Here is a 12,877-nt window from a genome sequence, read left to right as displayed (position 1 = left end):
TTTAAAATCCAGCTAATGAAATTACACTAGGAATAAACCATAGTTGCAGATCCTGGCTTGTTCTCTCTAACCATGGTATAAACCAACCACAGTTATCCAAGGTCACATGCAATGGGATACCACAAGAGTGGAGAGAGGAACGTGAGCCCAAGATTTGCTGCAGCTCTTTCACACGGTAGGAAACTGTGGTTTCTTGTTACATGTGAACCAGGCCAAAAAGCCACAGTTGCCAGCACACCTTGTAGTCTAATAACTGAGGCACGAAGACATTCAGCTGTACCTCACCACTCTTGTACCTATTGGATAATAATGATGGCTTGCTCTACAGGGTTGTTGTAAGAGTTATTTAGTTAAATAATATTAAACCAGAAAAGTAGACTTTTTACAGCAAACCCAGGTACGGTTGCTTCAAAAATAGCATTCTTTTTTTCCAGAAAGTCTGCCTGAGTCACCAGGCTTCTGATATTCTGCAGCATCTCCCCTGGAAAACAATACACAACCTATGAAGCACCCAGATGCAATTAATTCAAATAACTTTTCCTTCTCCTGCAGCAGTTTTATTAAGAGAAAGAACTAGATTTTCTTCCAGATCTGAGCTTGTAGGCGTCACTTGCCTCCTCACTTTACGCAGCAAAGGCGTATCTATTGTTATACTAAAAGGAGAAGCTATTTATAGCCGAGTTATCCAATGCTCTTAGCATGTTCTTCTATCTTCACAAGTGTTCACATTTAATAGAAAATCAAGTGCTGCAGTTCCTACGTAAATTATTTCCCTTATGAAAGCAAGGCTTCCCTTCCACACCTAACGCAAAATGGGTTTATTTTTAAGCCCAAGGGCCAAGCTCCAAAGGATTGCGCAGAAACCAAGGTATTGCAGTTTTTCCTCTTCTTGGACAAACAACCCCAGATAGGAACACTTTGTTGAATGTTCTCCTTGCCCGTTTCCATTTTGCAAAGCAATTGTGAGACCATGCCCAAACCTGCTAGAGCTATGACTGATTCCCACAAGCATCTGTGATGTTACTTGATGTGATGTGCCCACTGCGGAGTAAAATGTCTCTAGGTTCTGCAGGGACATCACCTACCTGAGCTGCCTGATGAATCCCCCGATCTGCTTGGGGCTTGAGCTGCTCCAGCACGACAAGATAAATCTTTGCATCATCAGCACACATTGCTCACCTCCACATCAAACGTTTAAAGCACTTGTACACCCCTTTAACAGTCATGGCCTCCGCCTGAGAACTCTGGGGACCTGTGGTTCATGAAGGGTCCTGGGAGCTGTTAGGAGGCCCCTCGCAGAGCTAGAATTCCCAGCACCCTTAACACACTACAGTTCTCAAGAGTCTCTGGGGAAGGTCCATAGCTCAGTGGTAGAGCATCTGCCTTGCACACAGAAGGTCTCGGGTTCGATCCCTGGTGTCTCCAGGTGTGCCTGAAATCCTGGAGAGTTGCAATCAGTGAGTGTGGGCAATCCTGAGCCAGATGAACCAATGGTCTAACTCCGTTTAAGGCAGCTTCCTATGTTCCTATGAATGCTTTCAATGTACACTGTGGATGTTTAAGCTGAGACTTTGCCGGGCTGCAGTAATATCTCCTCACTGCCTCCTGGTTTATGGCTCTCTTTCAATAGGCGCTTTAGGCTCAGTACAGATACTTCCAGGGACGCGGGTGGCGCTGTGGGTTAAACCACAGAGCCTGGGACTTGCCGAATCCCCGCAACAAGGTGAGCTCCCGTTGCTCGGTCCCAGCTCCTGCCAACCTAGCAGTTCGAACGCACCTCAAAGTGCAAGTAGATAAATAGGTACTGCTCTGGCGGGAAGGTAAACGGCGTTTCCGTGCACTGCTCTGGTTCGCCAGAAGCGGCTTAGTCATGCTGGCCACAAGGCCTGGAGGCTGTACGCCGGCTCCCTCGGCCAATAACGCGAGATGAGCACCGCAACCCCAGAGTCGGCCACGACTGGACCTAATGGTCAGGGGTACCTTTACCTTTACCTTTACAGATACTTCCAGCCTTGCAAACAAGAATACCAAAATTACTAGCCTACCTATCTATGCAAAACCTATTTTAGTCATTTGCAGCTCCAAAGGTTAATTTTTTTAAAAAAAAAAAACTCTTACCAATCTGATCACTCAGAAACAGTTCTTGCTCAGAAGGCAACCAAAATGATCAAGGGGATGGAGTGACTCCCCTATGAAGAATGGTCGCTGCCTTTGGGACTTTTTGGTTTAGAGGAAAGGCAAGCAAAAGGTGACGTTTATAAAGTTACATGTGGCTTGGAGGAAGTTGATGAAGGAAAGTCGTCCTTCCTCTCTCATAGGACCGGAACTCATGGATGTCCAATGAAGATGAATGTTTGACGCTTCAGGACTGATCAAAACAGCAGTGCATAGTTACAGTATGGAACTCTCTCCTCCAGGGAGCTGTGATGGCCATCAACCTAGGTAACGGGACCCCTGACTGTTAGGTCCAGTTGCGGACGACTCTGGGGTTGCAGCGCTCATCTCGCTTTACTGGCTGAGGGAGCCGGCGTACAGCTTCCGGGTCATGTGGGCAGCATGACTAAGCCGCTTCTGGCGAACCAGAGCAGTACACGGAAACGCCGTTTACCTTCCCGCCGGAGTGGTACCTATTTATCTACTAGCACTTTTGTGCTTTCGAACTACTAGGTTGGCAGGAGCAGGGACAGAGCAACAGGAGCTCACCCCATCGCGGGGATTCGAACCGCCGACCTTCTGATCAGCAAGCCCTAGGCTCTGTGGTTTAGACCACAGCGCCACCCACGTTAAAGATGGCTTTAAAAGAGAAATGGACAAAATCATGGAGAGGAACACAGCCTTGACGGCTGTGTTCTACCTTCACTGTCGGAGGTGGTATCCATCTGAATGCCAGTTTTTAGAAACCACAGGATGAGAGGGTGCTGCTGTGCTCCAGTCCTGCTTCCCACAGGCATCTGGTTGACCACCAGGATGCTGGACTAGATGAGTCCTCCAGTCTGATTCAGCAAGCTCTTCTTATGAACTCATAGGTACTCAGATCACTAGCTGTTTACAAGCCTGGCAGTGACACTTCTCCACAGGCTAAAAAGGAAATTATGACTTCTCTTCAGCGACATGTGCAAACATAACACTGGAACCTATCATGAAGCAATGAAACCACGTGAGCCGCTCTTCCAAGCTAGCATTGTACAAACTTTCCCTACCCAAATATTTCCTCCCTGCATGCCTTCCATAAGCACTTGGCACTCAACCTTGGCCTTCTGCATTTTCGCACTTCAGGCAACCCCTCCCTTTATTATATAATTAAATAATCTCCATTAACATCACTACTGGCATTGCATCAGACAGACGTTCCAACTGGTAATTAAATCCAACTTCTAAACGATAGGATACAGAGGAAAGCAAAATGTTATATTGTCAGCATGTGACAATAACGTAAGTGGATCTCATCTTTACATGACATATCCTTAAGGATCATCTAGAAAGCAATTTGTTGAATTAAACAGTTTGGACAATCTTCCGTATGCACGCAGAATATTTTTTTTTTTCAGATTGCTACCGGCTGCACTACTGACATTCCCAGTAGGTGTGAGTGGGAAGAGTCCGTCCTGTCCTTGCAGAACAAGTGGATATAAAAATTATGGGATGCATTGATTATGCAAACATTAACTTGTCAAGTCAGAGCAGCTCAAGGCCAAGGTAAACAAAAAAGGAATAACTCTCCCCCTTTCTGTCCTATGTTATTATGCCCTTACAATATTATTTTCCTCCTTGCCAAGATTTATTGAATGAAGATAACAATGGTTCTACCATGCTCTCCCTCTGTATAAAGTCAAACCTTGAAATTTTTAATTGTCTTTACCTGCTTCCATTGCTTGAGTGACTGTGCATTAAGTGTTTAAAAACATAACCAAATGTCATTTGATTCTTTTCTCTCTCTCCTTAAGAAAAATCAAAGGCAAACCCTTGAAAAGTACCTAGTTTTAAGCGATTTCTAATCTAGGGTACTCAGTGCAATTACACCGTGTAATATCCAAAGTTTGCGGCATCCTGCTGAACATTCTTCCAATGGAGATTCAGCAGGAAACATTGCTTTTCCACTTTTAATAGTGGAATAGTTGCTGTTTGCTCTGGCGTAGTTAGGAGTGAATTTGAAGCTGACTGTCTGCACCTTTGGTCGTGTGTCGCTGTTATGAGAGAGTGGTTTTCTTTTCAACACTAATGGCAGGTTGTGCCCAAATTGAGAGAGGTTCTGTGGTTGTTGTCATGCTCCATACACATCCTTGGGTTCCTCCAGCCAGTTAAGAGTTGTGAACATGTTGACACACTAGGCAATAGATATAGAACACAATATAGATTTTCATCTTTGGGGAAAACTTTGGAAGAGTGATCTGAAATTTACAACTTGTTATTCCTTGAAGAAGAACTACCTGAAAATGATTCACAGATGGTATCTAACTCCAATGAGACTTACTAAGATTTATAAGTCTGAATCAGGTAAGTGTTAGAGATGTAATGAGACTGAGGGTATGTTCTATCATATGTGGTGGACCTGCAAAAGGGTAAGAGAGTATTGGGAAATAATTTATAATGAACTGAAAAATGTGTTTTAAAAGTACAGTACTTTTTTTAAAAAAAGAGAGTCCTTTTTGTTGGGGATTGAAATTTCCAGGTGTCAAAAAAGGCTATTTATGTATGCCACTACTGTGGCTCGTGTTTTGTTAGCCAAAAATGGAAAACGAGCGAGGCCCCAACCAAAGAAGAACTTAAACTGATGGAAAATGTGCAGCTTGCAGACCTAACATATAGAATAAGAGAACAAGAAAAACATACGTTTAAGGAAGATTGGAAAATATTTATTGATTATATGGAGGGAAATTGTGTACATCTGAAAACATGGGCGGCGTTAAGATAAATTCAACAGTGTAAATAAGTTTTGGTGGATGTTATAAAAGAATAGTGAATGGTTTAGTTTATATAAAATATACAGGGATTTATGTTGTGCAAAATGAACCATGGAAAGAGAGGAAGGGAAGTCATTGATATTTTAAGGTTGTTTAAGTGAATATTCTAAAATGTAAAACAGAAATTTAATAAAAATTATAACAAAAAAAGAGTTATGAACATGTGTGTGTATGAAATTGAAGCATAATAGTCCAGAATTCTAATCTTGTGGGAGTATAGGAGATTAGAAGAGGAACTGCATATCCGCAAGAACTATGGATAACATGGTTATTGCGATGAATTTTTTTCTGCAGCTAATTATTGCTGTCATTAGCAGTACTTTGCCTCAGTACCATCCTCTCCATCTGCCATAATTCTCCTCTGAACCGAGCTCATAAACTGGGAGGCTCACACCATTCAAAGGTAAGTGGCAGAAAACAAATGTTTCCCAAACTATGCTCACCCACCCAACCCCCTCCACAAATGAAAAGGTTGAGGATCCATTCTGGAGCTTTCACAAAAGGCGGATCTTTTGCAGTAGAAGAAAAGGCCTTTTTCTGGTAAACTGTTCCGGAATACTAGCTGAATAATGACAGCATCGTGTGTCAGCATGCCAAAATTCCCCACCTCCCTCAGAAAAGCAAGAAAGAAAAGGAAATAGCAACTAAATTGGTAAGTGCAGGAAGGTCCCAGCTCTAGAAAAGGAGGAAGACAGAAGGAATGCAACAAATTATGCAGAACACAATCCGTGTTGAACACTGTAAAATAAGAACAACTCCCATGACAATCAGTGTTAGCATCTAAATATCAGCAATGGATGAGGAACACCAGGACCTCTCTGAAGAGCTCAGGCTTACATCTGGTTGTGTTCTTCCATATTTAGCACAACATGAAACAACTGTAATTTTCTAAAGGAAAATTAAGCACAGGTTAATCAGTGGAATCACAAAGGGCTTTCCCCTGAAATCACATGGGGATTAGCCAGGGAGTGGTGAGTCTGTGGTTCTCAAGACGTTGGTGGACTGTAGCTGTCATCATCTCTACCCACTGAGCATGCTGACTGAGGTTGATTGGCACTGGGACTCCAGCCACATCTGGAGGGATGCAGGTTCCACACCCATTTCTCTAAGCAAATGTGCTGATGAGTTGGGAGTTACATTTACAAGAGACAAAAACCTGTTGACCATCATTGCCAGCAGAAGTGCATACAGACTTAGGCTCAGCAATGAGCTACATTTCCATCAAACTCTTTTGAGGTCAACTCAGCACAGGATTAACAAGGGCACTTAGGGTACATTTTTAATAATATTTTATTTATCTTTCAGGAAAACGACAGGGACACCGTCCAAATGTTGATACTACTTTGTCAAATCTATGGCAGATCTAAGGCATGTGACTTATTACTTTGTTATTCTCAGTGAGCTAAGCAAACAAAACTTAAGACTAAACTTCTGGCACATGGAAGTCTGAAATTCTAGAAACAAAGTGTCTTTATACGTAGTACAGAAAATGTGTTGCAGTAAGATAAAAGAGCACACTTATTTTTTTAAAAGTAGTGCAGTCTACAGATAGGTTGCTTTAATTAACCTGACGCTAAATTAATGAATGGTTATATTCTGAAACCTGAAACGACTCTTTTTTGAGGCAAGCGATATATATACACTGTCAGTCAAAACATTAAAAAAATACAAGAAACAAAAAGAAATGAAAATATTAAGAAATTTGCCTAGATAAATAGATTGTGGCAAATGTCTATAACACAGACAGTAAAAGTCTTCAGAGACTGCAACATAACCCACAAACCATGATCCACAAACTACAAACCATGGTTTGGGGACAATTTGCATGTTCTCAAAGGGCTCCATGATATTTTACCCAAGAGGGTCAGGTTACTATGGAGAACTACTGTTTGTGTACTGATATAGTGGCAGATTCCATTGTTCATGGTAGATGATGAACATACGACTACGGGTACCATTGGGAAAGTACGAAGCTATCCATTCTCAGGCTGCTTTGAGACCACAAAATGTAACCTGGTCCTTGGTTTTTAAAAAATCAAAAAGGGTCTTGAATTTGTCGATTACCAATTTATCTCTAGCATAACCAAGTAGGTTCTAAATGAATAATGTATCTTACAGTGAGTGTCCAAAATTTGACGAATACTGGATTTATGTGCAAATATTAAGACTCACCCCCAGATGAATTATGCTGTGCCTGGGGAGAAACTATTGTCTCACTTTTGGGACATGAAAAGCAAATGCTGACAATCAGCATCTAGGTGCCTGCCAGCATCTACCAGCATGTTTCTGAAATGTCAGACATTCGCAAAATTTGTCTGGGATTGCCTGCATTCATGTGTGAACAACAACATTCATCCATTTTTGAGCACTCACTATAACATCTACACAGATATGCACGAGAAATAGGCGATTGATATGCTGATGGGCAAACCGTGTTTATACACACAGAGAGGGGGGGACATAAAAGAAATGATGTGATACTCCCCCCCCCCCCGAAAAGTAATGGCCTCATTCAGATGTAATGAGAGGGTGCTACAGGGAGCCTCAGCCATGTGCAGTCTCCCATCTCCTCCTCTTCCTCCAGAACAGCTGCTAGGAGGCATTCAAACCCTTTCACTTCCATTTTGTATTAACTGCAGCTTGCTGTGTTGCCCAAACCCACACAAACTTGTGGCTAATCTTTAACTGCGGTTTCTTGAAGCATGAAAACGTCAAGCCATCATTTACGAAGCTGGTTTGTTTCGACTAACCACAGTTAAACCAGGTTGAGGGTTCAAGTGACACATTGGGTTCATCAAAAATGGAAGGAGAAGCCCCAGATTTCTCCATGGCTGCACCAGAGTAGGGGACAAATACAACCCCTGTGATTATGAAATAGTCTGTCATACACCAGGAGGGGAAATGCAGCCAGGCACTGTGGCATTATTGACTCTGGATGGTTATAAACTTTGTGGCCGCACTATTAGACATGTGCATGTGAGTGTGGCAGTAGAATCACACAAATGAGGTGGGCATGTTTTTTAAATACTTGAGACCTTAATGGACTGATTTCTCTGTCCACGTGACTGTTGCTGCTATAGCATGGGTTTTTATTTATTAAGCCTTATTTATTAAGGAGGGAGGAGTACACAAGTCCAAGATTTGGACCACTGAACATTAAACCATGGTTGGTGCTACTTCAAAACACAACCGAAGAGTGAACAGGATATTTGCTTGGTTTCTGCTCTTCCACATGACATGAAGGAGAAATATTGTTCCAGGTTGCTAGCGGAACAAAGTCCCAATGTCCTTAATGGCAATAAAAGAACAGACAGATTCCAGTTCATTGCAGCTCTCACAAGGAAACCGCCCGAGTTTGCCAAATTATTTAATTGTTACAAAAATAAGGTTTCTAACTCAGTGGGTAAAGGTGAGAATATGCAAGTCATCTCCTGCATCTCAGCTGCAGGGAAGAATTGATGAAAGGAAATGAGGAATCATTCGAGTTAGACTCCACCAGCTGAACGGTGACCAATTGTATGCAAATGATATGACACAGTTTTAAGGGACAACGTCCAGCAGCACAAATCACCAAAGATATTTTCCAGAGCAAAACTTGACTCCTATGTAATAATGATCTTTGGAAAACATAGTTTTTAATTTAATGTAAATACCATAAGATTTTGATTTTGACACACAAGAAAAAAGTACATATAAGATAAGCTCTGGAGAACAAATACTTATGGTGGCAACAACTTTCAACCTAAAATGTATTTTTATTCCATTTTTTCACCTTCTATTTCTTCTCAGGAGGATGATAGCGGTGGAGAAATGAACTAGCTATTCTAGTCATCAGGAGGCGTTAAGGCCTGTCTACCTAATCACAGGGGTTATTTGCTACATTTTCCTGCTACCTCTCCATTAAATTTCACAACAGAAGCTTTTACATCTGAGCATATAAAAAACAGAAATCCAGAGGTATATTTACACAGGCAGCCGATGCCATATACCATATACCAGAGAAGAAAGCAATGCAGCTTTTCTTTGCAAGTCTTCTTTTAGCCACAGTCTGCTCTGTGCAATAATGCATCCCTTCTGAGCAGCTCATATTTCAATCCATATAAACTGAGTTTCAATCCATAAATCAAGTCTGCTCTCAGAAACCCAAAATAGTAGCCACAGTAATGCTGTTATTAGTTAATGCTGCTTCACAAACTGCCCACGTACTGAAAAGCAAAACAACACAGGTCCTAGTAATTTGGACAGTCCTGAAATATTTGCATACCCCTAATGGGGCTTTCCCATCCCCTCCCAGTCCACTTATTCACGCCATAACTAGAAGTAAACAATCAGTTCCAGAAATAAGGGGACGCCATTGCTTTTGAGTTTCTCAGGCCACCAGATCACATTCCTGTGCATAGGCTATGAGCTGCTTCTCCCATGCCCATCCACAAACATCATCAATAACAAAACTGTCCAAAGCCAATTTGCAAAAAATCCAAAAGTCGCTCCGTCATTGAGGGAGAAATCCTATACACAAGAAGCTGCCTTAGAGCAAGCCAGTGCCAATTAAGCCAGCATAAAGTTACACTCAACATCCACCAAGCTCAGCTGGGAGGGAGGAGATATGCTGGCATTGTTTGATTCTATGTCCAGCTGAGCTGAAGGTGCAGGAGATAAGCCAATGTAGCTCAGCTGTGCCGGGAGATCCACTGGATCCTAATCCACTCATCCCAACAGGATCCTTGCTGTAGGAATACTACCTAAGGCTGCAGTCATAATGGCAATTTACATGGGAGTTAAGTCTCAATGAACTCAATGGAACATCTTTCTCATTGCAGATACTCTATTATGTTATTTTTGGATTATAGGTGACTAATATTTTATATAATAGCATGATTCCTGCGACTGTAATTTGCTTTAACTCTTTTTAATACTGCATTATAAAATGTTGCAACCCTCCCTGGGACCTGCTGGTGGAGGCTGGATAAGAACAAGTGTGTGTTTGAATGTGTTTGTGTGTGAAACTGGTCTTGTGCAGTATTTCATTTCTTTAAAAATCTAATAATTAGTATTATCATCAATAATAATAATAATAGGATTTCACTAAGTCAGGTAGCCTTTCTTATGCACAAAAATGAGGCTGAGATTTCCCCTCCCCACCCTTATTTGTGCCATATGAAATGAAGATCGACCCATGTCGCTAAAAGCCCAATTAACACTGTGCAATAGAATCACAGAACTGTAGAGTTGGAACGGACCACAAGGTTAATCTAATCCCACCCCTTGCAATGCAATAATCTTTTGCCCAACGTGTGACTTGAACCCACGACCCTGAGATGAAGAGTCTCATGCTCTACCGACTGATCTGATGAACCCTTTCTCGCTGAAGAGGATGGGAGTACATCCATACCACAGAAGCAATGTCACTTACCTCGGCTATATACAGGTGAAACTCGGAAAATTAGAATACCGTGGAAAAGTTCATTTATTCCAGTAATTCGATTTAAAAGGTGAAACTAATATATGAGATAGACTCATGACATGCAAAGTGAGGTATGTCAAGCCTTTATTTGTTATAATTGTGATGATCATGGAGTACAGCTGATGAAAACCCCAAATTAACAATCTCAGAAAATTAGAATATTAAATGAAATCAGCAAAACAAGGACTGCAAATAGAGCAATATTGGACCTCTGAGAAGTAGAAGCATGCATATGTACTCAGTACTTGGTTTGGACCCCTTTTGCATCAATTACTGCCTCAATGCGGCATGGCATGGATGCTATCAGCCTGTGGCACTGCTGAGGTGTTATGGAAGACCAGGATGCTTCAATAGCAGCCTTCAGCTCTTCTGCATTGCTCAGTCTCATGTCTCTCATCTGTCTCTTGGCAATGCCCCAGGTCATGCGAGTTTGCTGGCCAATCAAGCACAGTAATCTCATCGGCACTGAACCAGGTTTTGGTACTTTTGGCAGTGTGGGCAGGTGCCAAAGTCCTGCTGGGAAATGAAGTCAGCATCCCCATAAAGCTTGTCTGCGGAAGGAAGCATGAAGTGCTCCAAAATCTCCTGGTAGACGGCTGCATTGACCCTAGGCTTAATGAAGCACAATGGACCAACACCAGCTGATGACATGGCTCCCCAAATGAACAGACTGTGGAAACGTCACACTGGACTTCAAGCATCAGGCATTGTGTGCCTCCACATTCTTCCTCCAGACTCTGGGTCCTTGGTTTCCAAATGAGATGCAAAAGCTTCTTTCATCAGAAAAGAGATTTGGGGAGCCATGTCATCAGCTGGTGTTGGTCTACTGTGCTTCATTAAGTATATTAGCTTCACCTTTTAAGTTGAATTAGTGAAATAAATGAACTTTTCCACAATATTCTAATTTCCCGAGCTTCACCTGTACACAGTGTCTAACGTCTAACCCTTGGAAGTGGGTTGAGACATCCACATTACTGTGGAAGGAAGAGCTGCCCAAAGGGTTTCAGCACATGAGAAACTTCACAAACCTAGCATGCTTGAAAGCATACTTGTTTGCCACATGTTCTGTTGCAAGAATGCCCTGGAAACTTTTTTTATGATGAGGCAACCTGAAAGCGCAATGAATAAAAAAAGGGTCACAGAGCCCACTGGATAACACAATGTGAGAAATGATACTTCAAACCTAGGATAGCTGCAAAACAGATTGCAGCACACAGCAGGTGGGATTCTCTGAAAGCCAAGGTTTCACACCCGGTCTAAACAAATGCACAAGCCTGTTTCACAGTGTGAAAATGTAGCTGTGACGTTCGTGTAAGCATTTGCAAACCTGATCGGCAAACCTTATTTTTATTTTATTTTATAAAACCAAAGTATCCCTCGGTATGCATATTTTTAGGATGGATTACACAATAAATGATAAAACGAAGAAACAGCGCCACCGACATATATCTCCCTCCCCCCAAGTTCAAAAGCAATAGAACAGGGAACCAACACACCCGTAATCCATATAGCTAAATGCATGCAGAATCTAGAGCAGCATCTCTCAACCTAGTGCCCTCCCCCCGCCATGTTCCTGGACATCAATTCCTATCACCCCTGACGATGAGCCATGCTGGCTGGGGCTGATAAGAGTTGCAGTCCAAAACATCTGGAGGAGACTAAGTTGGGGAAGACCAAACTAGAGTGCAAGACTAGGGCTTAAATTGCTTCTCTGCCATGAAGTTCACTGGGTGACCTTGAGCCAATCGTGCGCCAACCTTGGATGTCACTCAATGCTTGCTCATTTTTCTATTATTATTGTTGTTGTTGTTGTTGTTTTTAGGTCATGATGGGCTGATCTCCTTGGGGACAACAAGTGAGAAGAAAAGTATTTCAAACAACCCACTTCACAGGGCTTGGATAGTGGGGGAAGAAGTACCATGTGTGCCACCTTGAAGTCAGTGTTAGAAATTAGCCAGGAGCCAGACGCGTTTTGCTACTGGCGCGGGTCTAATTATGATCACACGGAGATCTCTGGATGCTAGGTTGGCGACTGACATCTCCATCTGGCTGGCCCCTCCAAGTTTCTTAAGCAGGTAAGCAGAAGAGCTTATTTATTGCATTTATTTCCCAACTTTTCCTCTAAGGAGGACATGGTTCACCACCCCACTCCGCAGTTAATCCCAACGACAACTCTGTTAAGAGGCTGTGACTGGCCCAAGGTCACCCAGTTAACTTCCTGATTTGAACCCCGATCTCCCAGGTCCTAGTCCGACACTCTAACCACTGCACCAGACCATCTTCCTGGAGTACCTCTTCTATGGGGTAGCTATATAAATGAAGTAGGTAAATAAATATGGAGAAAGCAAAATGTCACTTAGAGAAGGGTCTGAAATATTTTCCTTGAAGGTTGAATTTGTTTTATTCTGGGTTGTTTTATTTGATGTTTTAATGTGTTGTAAACCATGTGGAG

General features: G+C 42.3%; 1 protein-coding gene and 1 long non-coding RNA gene across 22 annotated transcripts in view; one reads left to right on the top strand and one right to left on the bottom strand.

Annotated features, from left to right (window-relative positions):
* MBNL1 (muscleblind like splicing regulator 1) overlaps positions 1-12,877 on the bottom strand; it is a 172,974-nt gene that overhangs the window by 154,303 nt on the left and 5,794 nt on the right. The window lies entirely within an intron of this gene.
* Positions 2,827-6,662, top strand: LOC307217274. The gene is made up of 2 exons (XR_013839515.1): positions 2,827-4,494; positions 5,256-6,662. It is a non-coding gene; the product is annotated as an uncharacterized lncRNA (long non-coding RNA).

The sequence above is a fragment of the Podarcis cretensis genome, assembly GCF_951804945.1.
Source record: "Podarcis cretensis genome assembly, chromosome: 5".
Taxonomy (NCBI): Eukaryota; Metazoa; Chordata; class Lepidosauria; order Squamata; family Lacertidae; genus Podarcis; species Podarcis cretensis.
The sequence above is the reverse complement of the archived record's forward strand: the minus strand, read 5'-3'. Positions and strand labels throughout refer to the sequence as shown.